Genomic DNA, 17,273 nt, shown 5'->3' with positions numbered 1-17,273 from the left:
GACATCTTGTCTTCTGCCCTGCTGCCAAACACATACTCTGAACCTAACTCAAATCTTGATTTCCTTTCCTTTCTGTATGAATAGTAATAAGAGGAAAACCTTCATGGCATGACAATCAGTTGCTGTATGGTTACACACAAAAAATCCTGTGACTTGTCATACACAAACTACATTCTCTAGCTACTACTCCTCTCTAAGTATTGTCTCCTCCAATTAGAATGAAAGGTCCTTAAAAGAAGAAGATACATTATTTTTTGTATTTGCATGACCAGTACTTATTCATTAATTTTGGAACACTTCTAATTTTTGTCATTTTTTTAAAATCATTTACAACAAACTGAAATCTGACTTTATATGACTTTCAATGTGTTGTTTCTAGTTCTCTCTAGAGCAAATAAAAATAGATCTTCTATGTGAAATCCATTAAAACCATTAAGGACTGCAACCTTCCTCCTCCAGCTCTTCTCTTTTCCAGATAAACATGCCCAATTCCCTCGATTGACTTCTGTGTGGCATATTTCAAATCCTTCCAGCTTCTTGTCTCATACTGCAGTTTACCATCATTATCCTTCTCAAAACATGGTGCCCAAAGCTAAACAAAGGGTTAATGCATTCTGATTAGGCAGAATGAAATGAAACCAATACCTCCTTTGTTTTATACCTTGTAGCTCTGTTAGTATATTCTGTAATCATGTTACTTTTTTCTCTATTTAAAATTAACCCTCTTCTCCCCCATACTGATAAAAAAAAAATCAAGTTATCATCCTTATTAGTCACAAAGTTAGAGCAATCACATGCTTATGTAATTATTTTGGATCATGCTCAAACTTTTCTTGATTGTACTGTGAAGGAAGTACGTATAAAATAAATCAATACTAAAGAAATGCCTCTAATCTCCATTGAATTTTGTGTGATCCTAATTTGGCAGATGGCATTTTCTAAAAATTAATTTCTTTAGCAAAAACACAACATTTTAAATATTTTTTATTCTCAATTTTATATCTCTCAGTGAAGGACTCCTTGCAATTTTAGATAATTCCATTTTTTTTTTTGAGATCAGCAAATATTTTCTCCACTCTATTGATTTCCTGCAATCAACTAGGGTAGAAGCAGTGTCAGATTTTATTTCTCTGAATTAGAGTGAAAAATTGCATGTGCAGAACAGTCCAACAAACCAAGAAACTGTCAACAAGCATGCTGGCTTCAGCGGGGAATAGGGCAAATACAAGACTTGCTTCTCTCCCTATAGGTCTTTAATCTACAAGTACAGGGCAATTTATGAAAAACCCCTCTATCCTGCCTTTACTCCATCTTGCTCTGTCAGACCTTACCTTTACATATAATAGTTTGTAATTATATACACACCTATGTATATATATGCATATGTATTTATATATGTCATGTACACATATGTGTTTATATTTGCTTCTGCATATATATGCAGGAGAGAGAGATTGAGAGAGAGAGAGAGAGAGAGAGAGAGAGAGAGAGAGAGAGAGAGAGAGAATTGGAGAACATGATAATATCCATCCTTCATTTCATTGAGGGCTAATGACATCACAAGGTTATGTCTTGACTTGCACATGATTTGGATTTAAGTGAGGCAGAGTTGTATAAAGTTATCAGACTCATTCTCTCTTCTAGAGTTACCGAAATCCAGTGGCAAGGCAAAAGTAAAGATGACTGGAAATAGCTCAGGATGCAGTGATGACTTTGTCATCTTCAATGTCTGACCAAACTCTAAGAACTCCACAGCACCTGCTTCAGCCACCTTCATGGTAGTTGGAATAAATCATTCTCACCTGTCCATTCCACCATGTTAAGTTTTGAAATTCTTGGGGTAGATTTTGAGGCTTGTAAGTTACCCTCAACCTGGTTTGGCCCATCTACTGTGATGGTTTTACTGGGGTGTAGCAACTGCACTTGGTACAGCTACTTGGAGCTACAGGTGAGAACTGGGTGAAAGATGGTGATCAAAACCATATCAGCAGCCCTGAAAAGGGCTCAGTAGACTCTCACACCAGAGGTGCTAGTCCTCCCTGAATACCCCATATACCTCAATATACCTCAATAAACCTCATAAAACCAAGCATCTCCCTAGATCACACCATCATAGAAGCACTGAAAACTTACAACCTAGGTGAGAAACCAGAAGTTCATAAATGTTGGAAGAAAAAGTCTTATATTTCCCCAGCCCAACCCCAGAGGTAAGAGGAGCCCAACTCTAATATAAAAGTCCATTGAGAAATAGACCAGAAAAATGAGCAAACAACAACAAAATAATCTGATCACAAAATGCTACTTTGATAACAAGGGAGTTTGAGATACAAACTCAGAAGAAAAAAAAATAACTTGGAAACATCTACAAGCAAAGTCAGAAAAGAAAATTCAGATTAGTAAGAGACCCAATAAGAATTACCAGGGGAGCTAAGGAAAGAGCTAAAAAAAAAAAAAAGGAACATTTAAAAAAATCTCATAATAGTGGTAAAGAAAAAACTGGAAAAAAAAAGAAATGAGAGCAACGCAAGAAAAATGTGAAAAAAGAGTTAACAACTTGGAAAAAGAGGCACAAAAATACTGAAGAAAATAAATCTTTAAAAATCTGACTTGGCTAAGTGGAAAAAGAGGTACAAAATTTCAATGAAGAAAATAACTTTTTAAAAATTAGATTTGATCAAGGGGAAGCTAATGAATTCATGAGACATCAAAACATCAAGAAACAATAAAATAGTCAGAAGATGGAAAATATAGAAGAAAATGTTAAATATCTCATCAGAAAAACAGCTGACCTAGTAAATAGGGAAAACAGGATGAGGAGAGATAATTTAGGATTTATTATACTTCCTAAAAGCCATGATAAAAAAAGAGCTTAGACATCATATTTCAAGATATTATAAAGCAAAACTGCACAGATATCACAGAACCCGTGGGCAAAGTATAAAAAAAAAATCACCGGTTACCTGCTGAAAACTTTCACAGATGGAAACTCCCAGGAATATTACAGAATGCAAAAAAGATAGGATTACAACCAGCAAAATTATTATCCTCTTGAGGGGAAAAATGGATATTTAATGAAATAGAGAACATTCAAGCATTCCTAATGAAAAGATGAGGGAGCAATAGAAAAGTTGACATTCAAACACAAGAATCAAGAGAAGCATAAAAAGGTGAACATGAAAGTGAAATCATGAAGGACTTAATAAGGTAAAAGTGTTTCCATCCCTCTGTGTGGGAAGATAATACATGTAACTGCTAAGAATTATATTCTCAATAGGGCACTTAGGAGTCTAAATAGACAGAGGGCATGAATGTGAATCCATAATGTTTTGATGATCTCAAAAAATATGAAGGAGTGAAAAAGAGGCATGTACTGGGAGAAGGAGGAGAGAGGAAGAATGGGGGGGAAATTAGTTCACTTAAAAGAGGAACAAAAGGGAGAGCTTTAAATCGGAGGGGGAAATGGGGTAGCGACAGGCAACACTTAAACCTCACTACTGTCAGAACTGGTTCAGAAAGAAGAAACAAAATAGTGTCTATGTATATGTACATATATACACACACATACATACATACATACATACATACATACATACATACATACATACACGCTCAGTTTGGTAAAGAAATCTATCTTACCCAGTAGGGTAATCAGAGGAGAAGGAATAAATGAATGGATGGGGGTTTAAAAAGAGCATAGATTAAGGAAGCCAGATCAGAAGCAAAATAGAATTTTGAGGAGGGACAGGATAAAAAGAGAAAAGGATAAACAGAAGAAAACAGTATGGAGGAAAATACACAGTTAGTGGATCAAAAATACGAATGTGAGTAGGATGAATTCAGCCATAAAATGGAAGCAGATAGCAGAATGAATTAAAAACCAAAATGCAGCAATGTGTTGTTTACAAGAGACACCTGAAACAGAAACACACACCAGGTTAAAATAAAGGGCTGAAGCAGAATCTGTTATGCTTCAGCTGAAATAATAAAGGCAATGGTAGCAATCGTGAGCTCAGAGAAAGGAAAATCAAAAAAAGACCTAATTAAAAGAGATAATCAAGGAAACGACTTTTTTTCTAAATGCTAGATGATGAAGTAATATAAAAAAGTCAAGTTTCTCCAATAAATGCCTTATTTCTCAAATATATAGGTACTATGTCAAATTTATTTTAAAAATGAGATTAATTCCTCAATTGACAAATTACCGAAGGATATGTATAGGCACTTTTCAGAGGAAGAAATCAAGGCTATTTATAGTTATATAAAATTATCTAAATCAATATTGATTAGAAAAATATGGAGGTAGCAGCTTATTCTAGAAAATAATCTGGCAGAAAATAGGCATAGACAAATATTTCATACTGTGTACCAAGATAAGCTCAAAATTTTATATATTTTAGACATAAAGGGTGATATCAAAAGCAAATTATTACAGCATGAAAAAAAAAATGATGTGTCAGATCTACGGATAGGGGAAGAGTTCATGACCAAGAAAGAGACAGAAAGGTTCACAGGAAGTTAAATGCATAATTTAGGTTACATATTTTTTTTTTGCACAAACAGAACAAATGCAGCCATTATTAGAAGAAAAGCAAGAAACTGGAAAAAATTGCAGCAAGTTCCTCTGATAAAGACTTCATATCTCAAATATATACTGAGTATAGAACTGAATCAAATTTATAAAAAATAAAAACCATTCCTCAATTGAGATAAATAGTTTTAGAGAAAGTAATCAAAGCTGTCAATAACAATACGAAAAATGCTCTAAATCACAAATAATTAGAGAAATGCAATTTAAAACAATGCTGAGGTGCTACCTTAAACCCATCAGATGGGTTAAATGAAAGAAAAGGAAAATGACAAATCATGGAGGGGATTTAAGAAAATATCTGAAGTAATGCACTGTTGATGGAACTGAACTGTGAACTTATTTAACTATTCAGTTTGGACCAAAATTTGGAACTATGGCCAAAGGGCTATAAAACTACATATTCTATGGGCCAGTATAATACCCTAAGGACATTAAGGAAAAGGAAGAGCACCCCTATATACAAAAATATTTGTATCAGCTCTTTTTTTTGTGGTGGAGATGTTGGAAATTGAGGGCATGGACATCAATTGGGGAATGACTTAATAAGCTGTGGTATATGAATATAGTGGAATAGTTATTGTGCTATGAGAAATGATGAAGGGCATGGTTTCAGAAAAAACCTGGGAAGACATTGTAACCGATAAAAAGTAAATTGAACAGAAACAATAGGAAAAAAAATCTACACAATATTATCAGTATTGCAGAGATACTCAACTGTGAAAGACTTAACAACCAATCAATGCAATGATCCATCACAACCCCAAAGGACTCATGATGTAAAATGCTATCCACCTCCAAGGGTAGAACTGATGAACTATGAGTGCAGATTAAATATTTTTTCTTCTTTTATTTTTCTTGCTTTTCTTTCAGAACATGGCTAATGTTGAAATATGTTTTGCAGGACTTCATATTATAATGGGCATCATATTTCTTGCCTTCTCAATGAATGAGTTAGGAACTGTACAGAAGGAAATAATGTAGAACTGAAGATAAAAATAAAATTTAAAAACTAAAAAGAAAATATTTGTGGTTCTTGGACAGGAGTTTGCTACCAAGTTTCCAAGCCCTTAGTATTTCTCATTTCCTATTCCTGAACCATGCTTTTAAATATATATTTTCTTCTCTTCATTTTCCCCACAATTGTATTGAAATCATTGGATGTTAAAAAGCATTGAATGACCTAATCTAAAGAGTTTTTATCAGTTTTTTTTTTCATGGAATTTCTCTACCTCCTCATCCTCTGTAACAGATACTGGCATATATACTAAATTATTTTCATTTTTGTCATTTTATAAATGTTTTTCATGAACATTTCTGTAAGAAGTAATCAAGAGTCACATTAAATGATGTTTCTTGTTGCCTCTGGACATACAATAAAACCAACTCGACCATCTCCTTTATTGGCCTCAACCTATGAGCCATTCTATTTAGCTGCAATGTGCATTTAATCTTATTGTTTTATTTACAGTGAAAATGTCAAGATTGATATGCCTCCTCCAGTGGAAAGTCCCCTTTGGGTTGCTGGACAAGGCTCCCACGTTTAGAATGCCAACAGTTGCTAAAGTTTATAAGCAGTCTAAAAATTGTGTGATATTTTAGCAATCTCTGCTCCCTTTTCAACCATTCTTCCATTTTCATTAAAGAATAGAACAGAACGTCACAGGACAGAGGGCTATTCTGATTTTATTTATTTCATAGACTATAATGGCCAAAGAATCCATGACGAATTGCCAAGCTTTAGTCAACTGCTGCTGGGCCTTTCTGTGTTCAGCATACAAAAAGGTAAGTCCTTAGAAAAAGACATACTTTGCTGCCAGAACTATACAAAAAAAACTTTCCATCTTGTAAAATGACAATTTTTGAATACCAGCTGGCCTTGTCCTTAAGAAGCCATGTTTCTCTCCTTCCCAATGATATAATTTTGAGATTCCGTAACATAGGTTTCTGTAGTAGATTGATCTAGAACTAAAAATACACCTGGGATTTTAGTGACCATGTGTTTTTGGTTCTTGTTGTAAATAAGTTGGAGTCCTAATCAGACATCACCGCTTAGCAATGATAGGTCAAATAGGCTGATTCTTCAGAAAGGCACCATTCTATAGTGGGAAGGGTTGGACTCAGAGGTGGGAAAGACATAGATTTATATCCCATTATGGTCACTTATTTGGAAAAACAAAATGAAACAAATCAAAGAATAAAAAAAAAACCCACAACAACAATAAAATCTTGGCCAAATTACTTAGCTTCCCTGAATCAGTTTCCTCATCTGCAAAAGGTAGATTAAAATACCTCAAAGAGCTGTTGAAGCATTATGATATAATACCTGTAAATTGCTTTGTAATTTTACAGTGCCATTTGAATGTGATGTAAATAAATCTTCTTTCAGATAAGTAGGGAGCCACCAGAAAATCAATTCATAGAAAATATTTTGCATGACTTCACATGTATAATTGATAGCATATTGCTTGTCCTCTCAATGGGTTGGGAAAGGGTTGGAGGGAAGAAGAGAATTTAGAACTCAAAATTTTAAAAAATGAATGTTCAAATAAAGTATATTAAAAAAGAAAGATTGCAAAAGGTAAGCAGCACTTGGCCTTTGAGTGTTGGGTGTCTTTGAGCCCCCTACCTGGTAGCACAAGGATGATTCCTGGCAATTTACCAGGGATACTAAATGGTACCTCGTGCTTTAAGATTTTTGTACCCCTTATTTTCAGGTTTTGCAAAGTCAACTCATGAATGAAAGATAACCTTGCTACTTTCCTGAGGCCTGGGAGGTGACTGATTGAAAATGAAGTGAAGCACATAGAATTTGGGGCATGCCCAGAGCATCAAAAACATTTTTTCCTGTGTATGGTGATTTGTAATATGATTTTGGATTTAACTTTGGAGAGGCATTTTCAGAATTTTATTTTTTTAATTTTGTTCCGGGGTACTCAGGAGCACCATTTTGAGGGAAAAAAAATGTTTACAAAAGTAGAAAAATCTGTTTTTTGGAAAAATAAGGGAATAGTTTTGTTCACTGAAAAATTAATAAATAAAGTTAACTATTAAGCTGAATTTTTGTAAAAAAGAAAATCATTTCCTAGATCTAGTGCAGAATAGACCTCAGAAGCCACTTAATCCAACCCAGTCATTTTACAGGTGAAGAAACGGAGGCCCATCAATGTTAAAAGATTTCTTTAAGATCATAAAAATTGTAAAACGTTGGAGGAAGGCTTTGAACCCAGGTCCTTGGACTTCAGAGCTAATACTATTTCCCTCTGCCTTTACTCCTAGTAATTATGTCCATTTTCTGCTCCCTCCCATCCCCCCTGGAAATTTAGACTCCACTCCTGTTATCTGAAAGATAAACTTTTGCTTTAACTGGCCCAGTTATCTAATCTTCCTCCTAGCAATCTCAACCAAGTATCTACACTCCTTTCTAGGTACTCTTTATGCATTGCCTTCTCACATTATAATGTAAATAGAGACCACATTGTTTACATTTGTGTGGTAGGAGGCATATTATGAGTGCCTAATAAATGAATTATCTATCTATCCACAAAAATATTTGTTGGCAAAGTAAAATAAAGACATGATTTCTGTCCTTGCGGAGGTTTATAATCTGGACAAGGCAGATTATAAGTGCAAAGAGTGCTGGACTTTAAGTAAGGAAATCTCTAATCTTGAATCTTATATTTCTTACCCATGGCAACTCACTAAGCCTTATTTTCACTAGTGTAATTCTTCCCTTTTGGACAGTTAGGTGCATAGTGGATAGAGTGTTGGCTGAAGTCAGGAAGACCCATCTTCCTGAGTTCAAATCTGGCCTCAGACTCTTATTATCTGGCTTACCCTGGGCAAGTCACTTAATGTTTTTTCCTCAGTTCCTCATCTATAAAATGTGCTGGAGAAGAAAATGGCAAAGCACCCCAGTATCTGTGCCAAGAACACTCTGAATGGAGTTATAGAGAGTTGCACTACTGAAATGATTGAATTACAGTTCTTCCCTTTAGGAAAACACTATCATAACTGAAAAAAAAATGAGATAAAAAATGATACAAGATATTTCATGTCATAGATTTATTCCATAAAGATGTCTAAGCCTGATTCACACATAAATCCTACCTCTGATTGCTTGACTCAATGTAGGGATTCTTCTCTGATAGGATATCAGAGTTAACTAGAGTGGAATGAAATGATTGAATAATCTGCCCATTGTGTCCCACCATTGTTGAGGAAATAGAAAATGGCAGCTAGGTCAGGGAGGATGAGGATGTAGAGGCTAGTTTTAGATTTTGCAAAATAAGGATCATTGGTAACCTAGATGAGAATGGCTTTGGTCAAGTGGTAGGCTCAGAAGCCAGATTTCAAAGAAAGGAGAAGCTACTGGGTGGTGAGAAGGTAAAGGCAATGGGTATAAAGGATGCTTTCTAGAAGTATGGCAGTGAAAGGAGAAATGTGAGACAGCATGATGTGTCAGGTAGATGGTGCAGTGAATAGAATGCTAGGCCTAGAATCCGGAAGACTCTCCTTTCTGAGTTTAAATACAGCCTCTCAGATGTTTAATAGCTATGTGACCCTGGGCAAGTCATTTAACCCTGTTTGCCTCAATTTCCTCATCTGTAAAATGAGCTGGAGAAGGAAATGGCAAGCCACTCCAGTATCTTTGCTAAGGAAACTCCAAAGGGATCATGAAGAGTCAGACTGAGATCAAAATGACTGAACAAAAACATAATGTGTAGGGTCACCAGGGTCAATTGAGGGTTGGTTGGTTTGTCTTTTTTCTTTTTTAAAGGATGTGATATACCAGATTTGCAAAATATTACTAAAAAGTAGGTGAGCAGGATTAGTGATTTACCAAAGGTCACACAAATACTGGGTATTTGAAACAGAGTTCACTTAATCTAAATCTAATTCTCTTTCTCATGAGGGTTAGTGAAAATAAAGTGATACAGTGAGAATGATATATATCTTACGGTAAGTGAAGTGTTGTCATCTAGAATAGGGATGAGACTTGTTTCACTTAGCCACAAAGAGTAGAACTAAAATGATGGGTGGGACAGACAAGGAAGCATATTTAAACTTGAGATAAAAAAAAGTTTCCTTAAATGTTTAGATTTATCACAAAGAAGAATGAATTGTCACAGGTTCACTCTCAATGCAGCTCAAATCCTACCTTCTTCAGGAGGGAGGCCTTTCTCTTATCCCAACCCTGTTGCTAATGCCTCCCCACTGAGAACTCCTTTCACTTACACTGTATACATCTCATGTGTATGTTTTTGTGGTTCTTGTTGTTGTTATTTTTTTTGGTGGTGGTGTTTTTGTGCATATTGTGTCTTCATTAGAATATGCCCCTTGAAAGGCAGGGGCACATAAATTTCTTGAATGAGCCTCTAAGGGCTCATTTGCCTATGAATCCCCAGGATTTAAAACAATGGTTGACATCTAGTAAGTGCTTAATAAATCCATATTGATTGATTATCTTTCTTTCTTCAGCATCTAGAACAGTGTCTGGCTTAGAGTAGGAATTCTGTGATTGATGTATTGGATGCCCTTCTCTTGGCAATATTGTAGATGGAATTCTCGTTTAGGTATGGGTTTATTAGGCATGCTGTGATTTCCCTCTGAGATTTTATAATAAGCTCTATATCATGATTAGGCAGGGATGGAGAAAACAAGAGAAGGACTTGTAAAGAAATACAAAAGAAACAATCCTGTTGGCAAAATGTTCATTTTGCCACTGGAGAAGGGGTGAAAGGTGGTGCTAGGAATAAGACTAGAGGTGGGGATGAGGAGACTAGCATCACAGACAGTTAGACCAAATGTTCTAATTGAGGGGGTAGTCTGGAATTTGATCCTGGGAGAGCTGAGGGGAAAGAGTCTTAAGAGAGGGTCACTGACATGAAGCTTGGGGAGAGAAAGGGCTAACAATCTGCAAGTCATTAGTATGAATCTGTCAAGGACCATGAGGAAAAACACAAATGTGAAAATGGTTCCTCCCAAGGAAGAACATTTCTACCTTGTGGGTATTCTGATTAAGCAGCACTGACCCTTTCATAGTTATTGTTTTGGATATACTCAGGGGTATGCTGAAGTCAGATGTTAAATTTTCGGTGTCAATATTTGTTTCTCAGAAATTGGGAAGGCTGTAAATCAGGGCTTGATTTATTTTGTTGATTGACTAGACATAAGAAAGTGATAGAGAAAATGTTAATAATGCAGATTAAACTTAAAGTATGTCTTTTTAAAAGTATGTCATTTTTTTTTTCTGGAGAGCCAGGTGATAAATATTTACCAGTACTGCCCTGCTTATACCCATTTGCAATTCCATCTTTGCCCTTTTATTTAAGTACAAAGAAGGCAAAAGAAACACTCTTGTATGCTAAAAAGGAGATCTTATTTTATCTTAGCAGTCTTGTTAACCTTGTGAATGCAGATTTGTAAGCATTTGGAAACTTTCTCCTGAACCTTTATAATCATATAAGTAATGTAAGTAAAATAATAATTAATGCTTTGACAAAAATTTAGTTGGCTATGTAATATATAAATACATTTTTGGTATAAACTACATTTATATATTTGATGACAAGATCAGTCTAACTTAAATGTTGTTGCATATTTTAGGTTTACACAAGCAAGTAAATATTCATCTACATGTTTATCTATATGTTGCAGTTGTTTGTTTTATATTTTTTGTTGTTTTATTTTGTTTTGTTGCATTTAGTTGTCTGTAGCTGTCTGAAGACCTTGGCAAGATAGATAGATAGATAGATAGATAGATAGATAGATAGATAGATAGATAGATAGATAGATAGATAGATAGATTTTAATTCTTATGAAATGTAGGCAAATGTAGATGGTTATTCTTTCCTTCTAAAATATGCCTTTTCTTAATATTGGGGAAAGGAGGGGAGAATTGGGAAAGTAGGCTGTATTTCAGATCATTCAAATGAATTTGACAAAATTTAATTACTCATCTATCAAATACAAAGCGTTAAAGGCAGATGGAGGCTCAGTGGAGTGAGCTCCAGGGCAGGAGTCAGGAAGATCTAAGTATTAATCTGGCCTCAGACACTCACTAGTTCTGTAACTTTGGACAAAGCACTACACCTCTGTTTGTCTCCATTTCCTGATCTATAAAATGGGGACTATAATAATACCTACATGCCATCATTGCTGTGAGGAAATGAGAAAAAATTTGTAAAAAATACATACATGGAACATAGTACATGCAATGTAAACACTTTTCCCCCTTCCCCTACCATAAGAAATACTTAAAATATTAGCCCTTGCCTCACTTTTTTTTTGCTCTATCATAATATATTTTTATAATGCCTTACCATTTTCAAATGACTTCCACATCAATTATTTAACTTAATTCTTATAATAAACTTGGATTAAGGAATGGTAATATATTATCTACATTTTATGAATGAGGCAGTTGTCTCTGAAATATAAATTATAAATTCATAAATCTGCAGCTGAAAGGGACCTAAGGGACCATCTATTCCTACCCCATAATTTTGCAGATGGAGAAACTGAGGCCCAGAGAAGTTAAGTAACTTATGACTAAAGTCATACTGAAAAGAAGCAACAGAGATGGAATTCAAAACTAGGTCCTCTGGCTGGAAATTCAGGATTCTAAAGTATTATGAAATAAGAGTCCTACATTAAGAACTGCAGCAGAGGGGTGGAGCCAAGATGGTGGAGAAGAACCAGGAAGTTGCCTGAACTTTCCCCAGTTTCCCTCAGAGACAACATTAAATCAAGTCTCCAAATGAATTCTGGAGTGATAGAACCTACAAAAAGATGGAGTGAAACAATTTTCCAGCTTATGATAACTTGGAAGGACTTCAAGAAAAGTCTGTCTCACTTGGGTAAAAGGGGAGTGTAGCCCAGTGCAGACAATGCCTGTGAAAGCCAGCAGAATGCTCTTAGCCACAGCACAGATCAGCAACAGAGGCCCCTCAGTCCTGGCTCAGCAGGCTAGGGGCACAGTAAGCCAGCTGTGAGGTCTCCATTCCAAGCATAGAAGCCAAACTGCTAACTGTGGCACTAGAGGCATAACTTTGTAAGGCCTCCTGAGTGCAGTAGGCACAGCACAGAAATCCAGCAACCAGGCCCCTGGCCCCAGTGCAAGAAGTTTGAGACAGTGCCCCCTGCAATCTAGAAGCAGAGATCAATTTTTAAAGTGTCAAAAGAGACTAAAGAAAGTAGTTAAAGAGAGAGAGAGAGAGAGAGAGAGAGAGAGAGAGAGAGAGAGAGAGAGAGAGAGAGAGAGAGAGAGAGAGAGAAGAAAAAACAGAAAAGAAGGCTGGCCATAGAATGCTATTGTGGTAACAGGGAGGGTCAAAACACAAACTCAGGAGAGAACAATTTCAAATGCCTACATAGTAAGGCTCAAAGAAAAATATGAATTGGTCTCAAACCCAAAAAGCCTACTTGGCATTGCTCAAAAAGGATTTAAAAAAAAATAAGAGAAGTAGAAGGAAAATCGTGAAAAGAGAGTTATGCAAGAAAGAGTCAACAGCTTGGAAAAGGAAGTGTAAAAATTGGCTAAGGAAAACAATTCCTTCAAAAATACAATTGGCCAATGGACAAAAAAGGTACAACGAAAAAACAACTCCTTAAAAAGTAGAATTGGCCAAAAGGTAAGAGGAGACACAAAAGCTAACTGAAGAAAATAAATCCTTAAAAATTAGGATTAGGCAAGTGGAAGCTAATGAGTCCATGAGACATCAAGAATCAAACAAAATTAAAAGAATTAAAAAAAAATAGAAGAAATGTAAAATACCTCACTGGAAAAACAACTGACCTGGAAAACAGATCCAGGAGAGATAATTTAAGAATTATTGGACTAATTGAAATTGATGCAAAAATTTAAATAAAATATTAGCAAAGAGATTAATTACAGCAGGTTGGATTTCTACCAGGAATGTAGGGATGGTTCAATATTAGGAAAACTATCAGCATCATTAACCATTATCAATCAGAAAACTAACAAACAAAACCAACAGAAATCATATGATTATTTCAATATATGCAGAAAAGGCTTTTGACAAAATACAACACTTACTCCTATTAAAAACACTAGAGAGCATAGGAATAACGAGAGCGTTCATTCCTTAAAACGATCATCAGGGAAGCCAGACTCCGGCGGGCTATGGTGGGACTGGGCATGTGGCCCGAGCCTCGGCTCAGAGAACTTCAAGGCTGCCGCTTGCGCGGAAGCCTGGCCCCGCGTCCCCTCCTGCCCTGGGCGCGGGGAGCGTTCTCCCTGAGGCCACTATACCGCAGCGCGGGCCACGAGGAGGCTCTGGGCCGCTGTCCCCATAGTTGTCGCGGGTGCCTTCCGCCTCCGCCGTCGTCTCAGCGCCGGCATGTTCTGCACCGTGAAAAGAGGCCGCAAGACTGGCGTGTTCCCCACCTGGAGTAAATGTGAAGCACAAGTGAACCGATTTCCTGCTGCCAGGTTCAAGACATTTGCTAGTGAGGATGAGGCTTGGGCCCTTGTCCGAAATACTGCAGACCCTGATCGTCCGACAGAAAAAGAAAAGTGGCACAGAAGACCCCAAAGTGAAACCACACGAGACCCTGTGAGTCATCAGATAAAAGAGGAAGAGCTTTGCTCAAAACTTAGAAATACAGACTCAGTACCTTCACTGAGCAAAGATACATTTTCTTACATGAGAGATGCAGCTGTGGTTTATAGAGATGACTGCTGCTCCAGTAACGGGAGGAGGAAAGCACAAGCAGTCACTGGTGTTTATTGGGGGCCAGACCATCCCCTAAATAAATGTAGGTGATAGACTTCCTGGGTGACAGACGAACCAAAGAGCAGAAATACATGCTGCCTGTAAAGCGATGGAAGAAGCCAAGAATCAAAATATCAGTAAGGTGGTTCTCTACACAGATAGTATGTTTACTATAAATGGTATAATGAATTGGGTTAAAAACTGGAAGAAAAATGGCTGGAAAACAAGCACAGGAGAAGAGGTCATTAACAAAGAAGAAGACTTTGTTAAGCTTGATACACTTATTCATAGATAGATATTAAATGGGTGCAAGTTCCTGGTCATTCAGGGTTTGCAGGCAATGAAGAAGCTGATAGATTAGCAAGAGAAGGAGCTAAAAAATCTCAAGAATCAACACAGCATAATTTTTATAATCTAGTTAAAAAGAAAACCAAGTGCTCTTTAGTCATTATTTGTGTGAAAATTTGCCTATGAAACAAACTATTGCAGGTGGACTTGGGAACATTCTTGTTTAATCAGAAAGACTGTGTAGTTTTCTGTTGAAGTACGGTTCAGTATATTTAACTACCCTAAACTTTAACCTGAAAAAATAAGTGATAATCAGTATTTATCTACAACCATCAGCAAGCATTACATATAATCTGGATAAGCTAGAAGCTTTCCCAGTAAGATCAGGTATGAATCAAGGATGCCCGTTGTCACCACAACAATTCAATATTGTACTAGAAATGTTTGCTTTATAAATAAAAGAAGAAAAAGAAATTGAAGGAATAAAATAGGCAAAGAAGAAACAAAGCTATGACTCTTTGTACTTAGAGAATAATAGAGAATCAAATACAATATTACTTGAAACAATTAACAACTTTAGGAAAGCTGCAGGATAAAAATAAACCCACATAAATGATCAGGATTTCTATACATAATCAATAAAGCCCAGCAGCAAGAGATAAACTCCATTTAAAATAACTCTAGACAATATAAAATATTTGGGAGTCTGCCTGCCGAAATAAGCCCAGGACCTACAGGAACACAATTACAAAATACTTTTCACACAAATAAAGTCATATCTTAATAATTTGAAAAATATCAATTGCTTATAGGTAGACTGAGCTAAAATAATAAGAACAACAATTCTACCTAAATTAATTTACTTATTCAGTACCATACCCATCAAAGTATCAAAAAATTATTTGATAAAACTAAGAAAAAAATCATCTAGAAGAAGAAAAGGTCAAGAATTTCATGGGGATTAATGAAAAATTAAATGCAAAGGAAAGTGATCTAACTGTACCAGATCGAAAACTATATTATAAATCAGCAATCATCAAAACTATTTGGTACTGGCTAAGAAATAGTTATTGATCAGTGGGATGGATTAGGTACATAAGACACAATAGTAAGTTACTATAGTAATACTAGTGCTTGATAAACCCACAGTCTCCAGTTTCTGGAATAAGAACTCAGTATTTTACATAACCTGCTGGGAAAACTAGAAAATGGTATGGCAGAAATTGGCATAGACTAACATGTCACACCGTATACTAAGATAAAGTCAAAATGGGTACAAAATGGGTACATAAAGGGTGATACCATAAGCAGATTGGGAGATCAATGGATATTTTACCTGTCAGATTCATGGAGAAGGGGAAAATGTGTGACCAAACAAGAGGTAGAGAACATTACAAAATGCAAAGTGAATAATTTTGATTACATCATATTAAAAAGGTTTTACATAAACAAAACCAATGCAACCAAGATTAGAACAAAAGCAGAAAGCTGGGAAACAATTTTTATAGGCAGTGTTTCTGATATTGGCTTCATTTTCAAATATATAGAGAACTAAGTCAAATTTATAAGAATACAAATCATTCCCCAGTTGATGAATGGTCAAAGGATATGAACAGGGAGTTTTCAGATGAAGAAATTAAAGCTTTCTATAGTCATATAAAAATGTTCTAAATCACTATTGTTTAGAGAAATGCAAATTAAAATAACTCTGAGGTGCCATCTCATAGCTATCAGATTGGCTAATATAACAGAAAAGGAAAATGATAAATATTGGAGAAGATATGGGAAAATTGGAACACTAATGGTGGAGTTGTGAACTGATTCACCCATTCTATGGAGCAATTTGGAACTATGCCCAAAGGGAAATCAAACTGTGAATACCCTTTGATCCAGCAATAACACTACTAGGTCTGTATCCCAACAAGAAAACAATAAAGGGAAAAGGACCCACATGTACAAAAATATTTATAGCAACTATTTTTGTGGTAGCAAAGAATTGGAAATTGAGGGGATGCCTATCAACTGGAGAATGGCTGAACGAGTTGTAGTATATGAATGGAAAGGAATACTATTGTTCGATAAGAAATGATAGCAGGTAAATTACAGAAAACCCTGAAAAGACTTATATGAAATGATATTTAGTGAAATGAGCAGAACTAGGAGAATATTGTACACTGTAAACTGTTCAATGACCAATTGTGATAGACTTAGCCGTTCTCAGCAATACAATTATCCAAGACAATCCTGAAATACTCATGATGGAAAATGGTATCCACATCCAGAGAAAAGACCATAGAGTCTGGAATGAAAATCGAAGCAAACTATTTTCACTTTTTTTGTCTCTCTCTTGTCATTCTTTCCTTTCTTTCTGATTCTTCTTTTACAATATGACCAATATGTAAATATATTTAACATGATTGTACATATATAAAAATTGCTTGTTGTCTTGGGGAGAGGAAAGGAAAATAGGGAGGGGGGAAATTTGGAATGCAAAATCTTATGAAAATGGATGTCGTAAATTATCTTTGCATGTCATTGGAAAAGAATTCTGTTAAGTGGAAAAATAAAAATACAATTTTCTCACAAAAAAATGAAAGACTTTAAAAAAACAGACACTAATCTTCCCCCTCCTCCCTCTACTCACACACATAATATTAATT

The 17,273-nt window shown here is 35.7% G+C and overlaps 1 pseudogene; it reads left to right on the top strand.

The window, feature by feature from the left end:
* The first annotated feature begins 1,894 nt into the window (after positions 1-1,894).
* On the top strand, positions 1,895-14,799 carry LOC110212346 (ribonuclease H1 pseudogene; annotated as a pseudogene).
* The last annotated feature ends 2,474 nt before the right edge of the window (positions 14,800-17,273 follow it).

This window comes from Phascolarctos cinereus, unplaced genomic scaffold (genome assembly GCF_003287225.1).
Source record: "Phascolarctos cinereus isolate Bilbo 61053 unplaced genomic scaffold, phaCin_HiC Scaffold_2;HRSCAF=192, whole genome shotgun sequence".
Classification (NCBI taxonomy): Eukaryota; Metazoa; Chordata; class Mammalia; order Diprotodontia; family Phascolarctidae; genus Phascolarctos; species Phascolarctos cinereus.
Note: the sequence above shows the minus strand (reverse complement) of the source record. Positions and strands in the feature narration are given on the sequence as shown.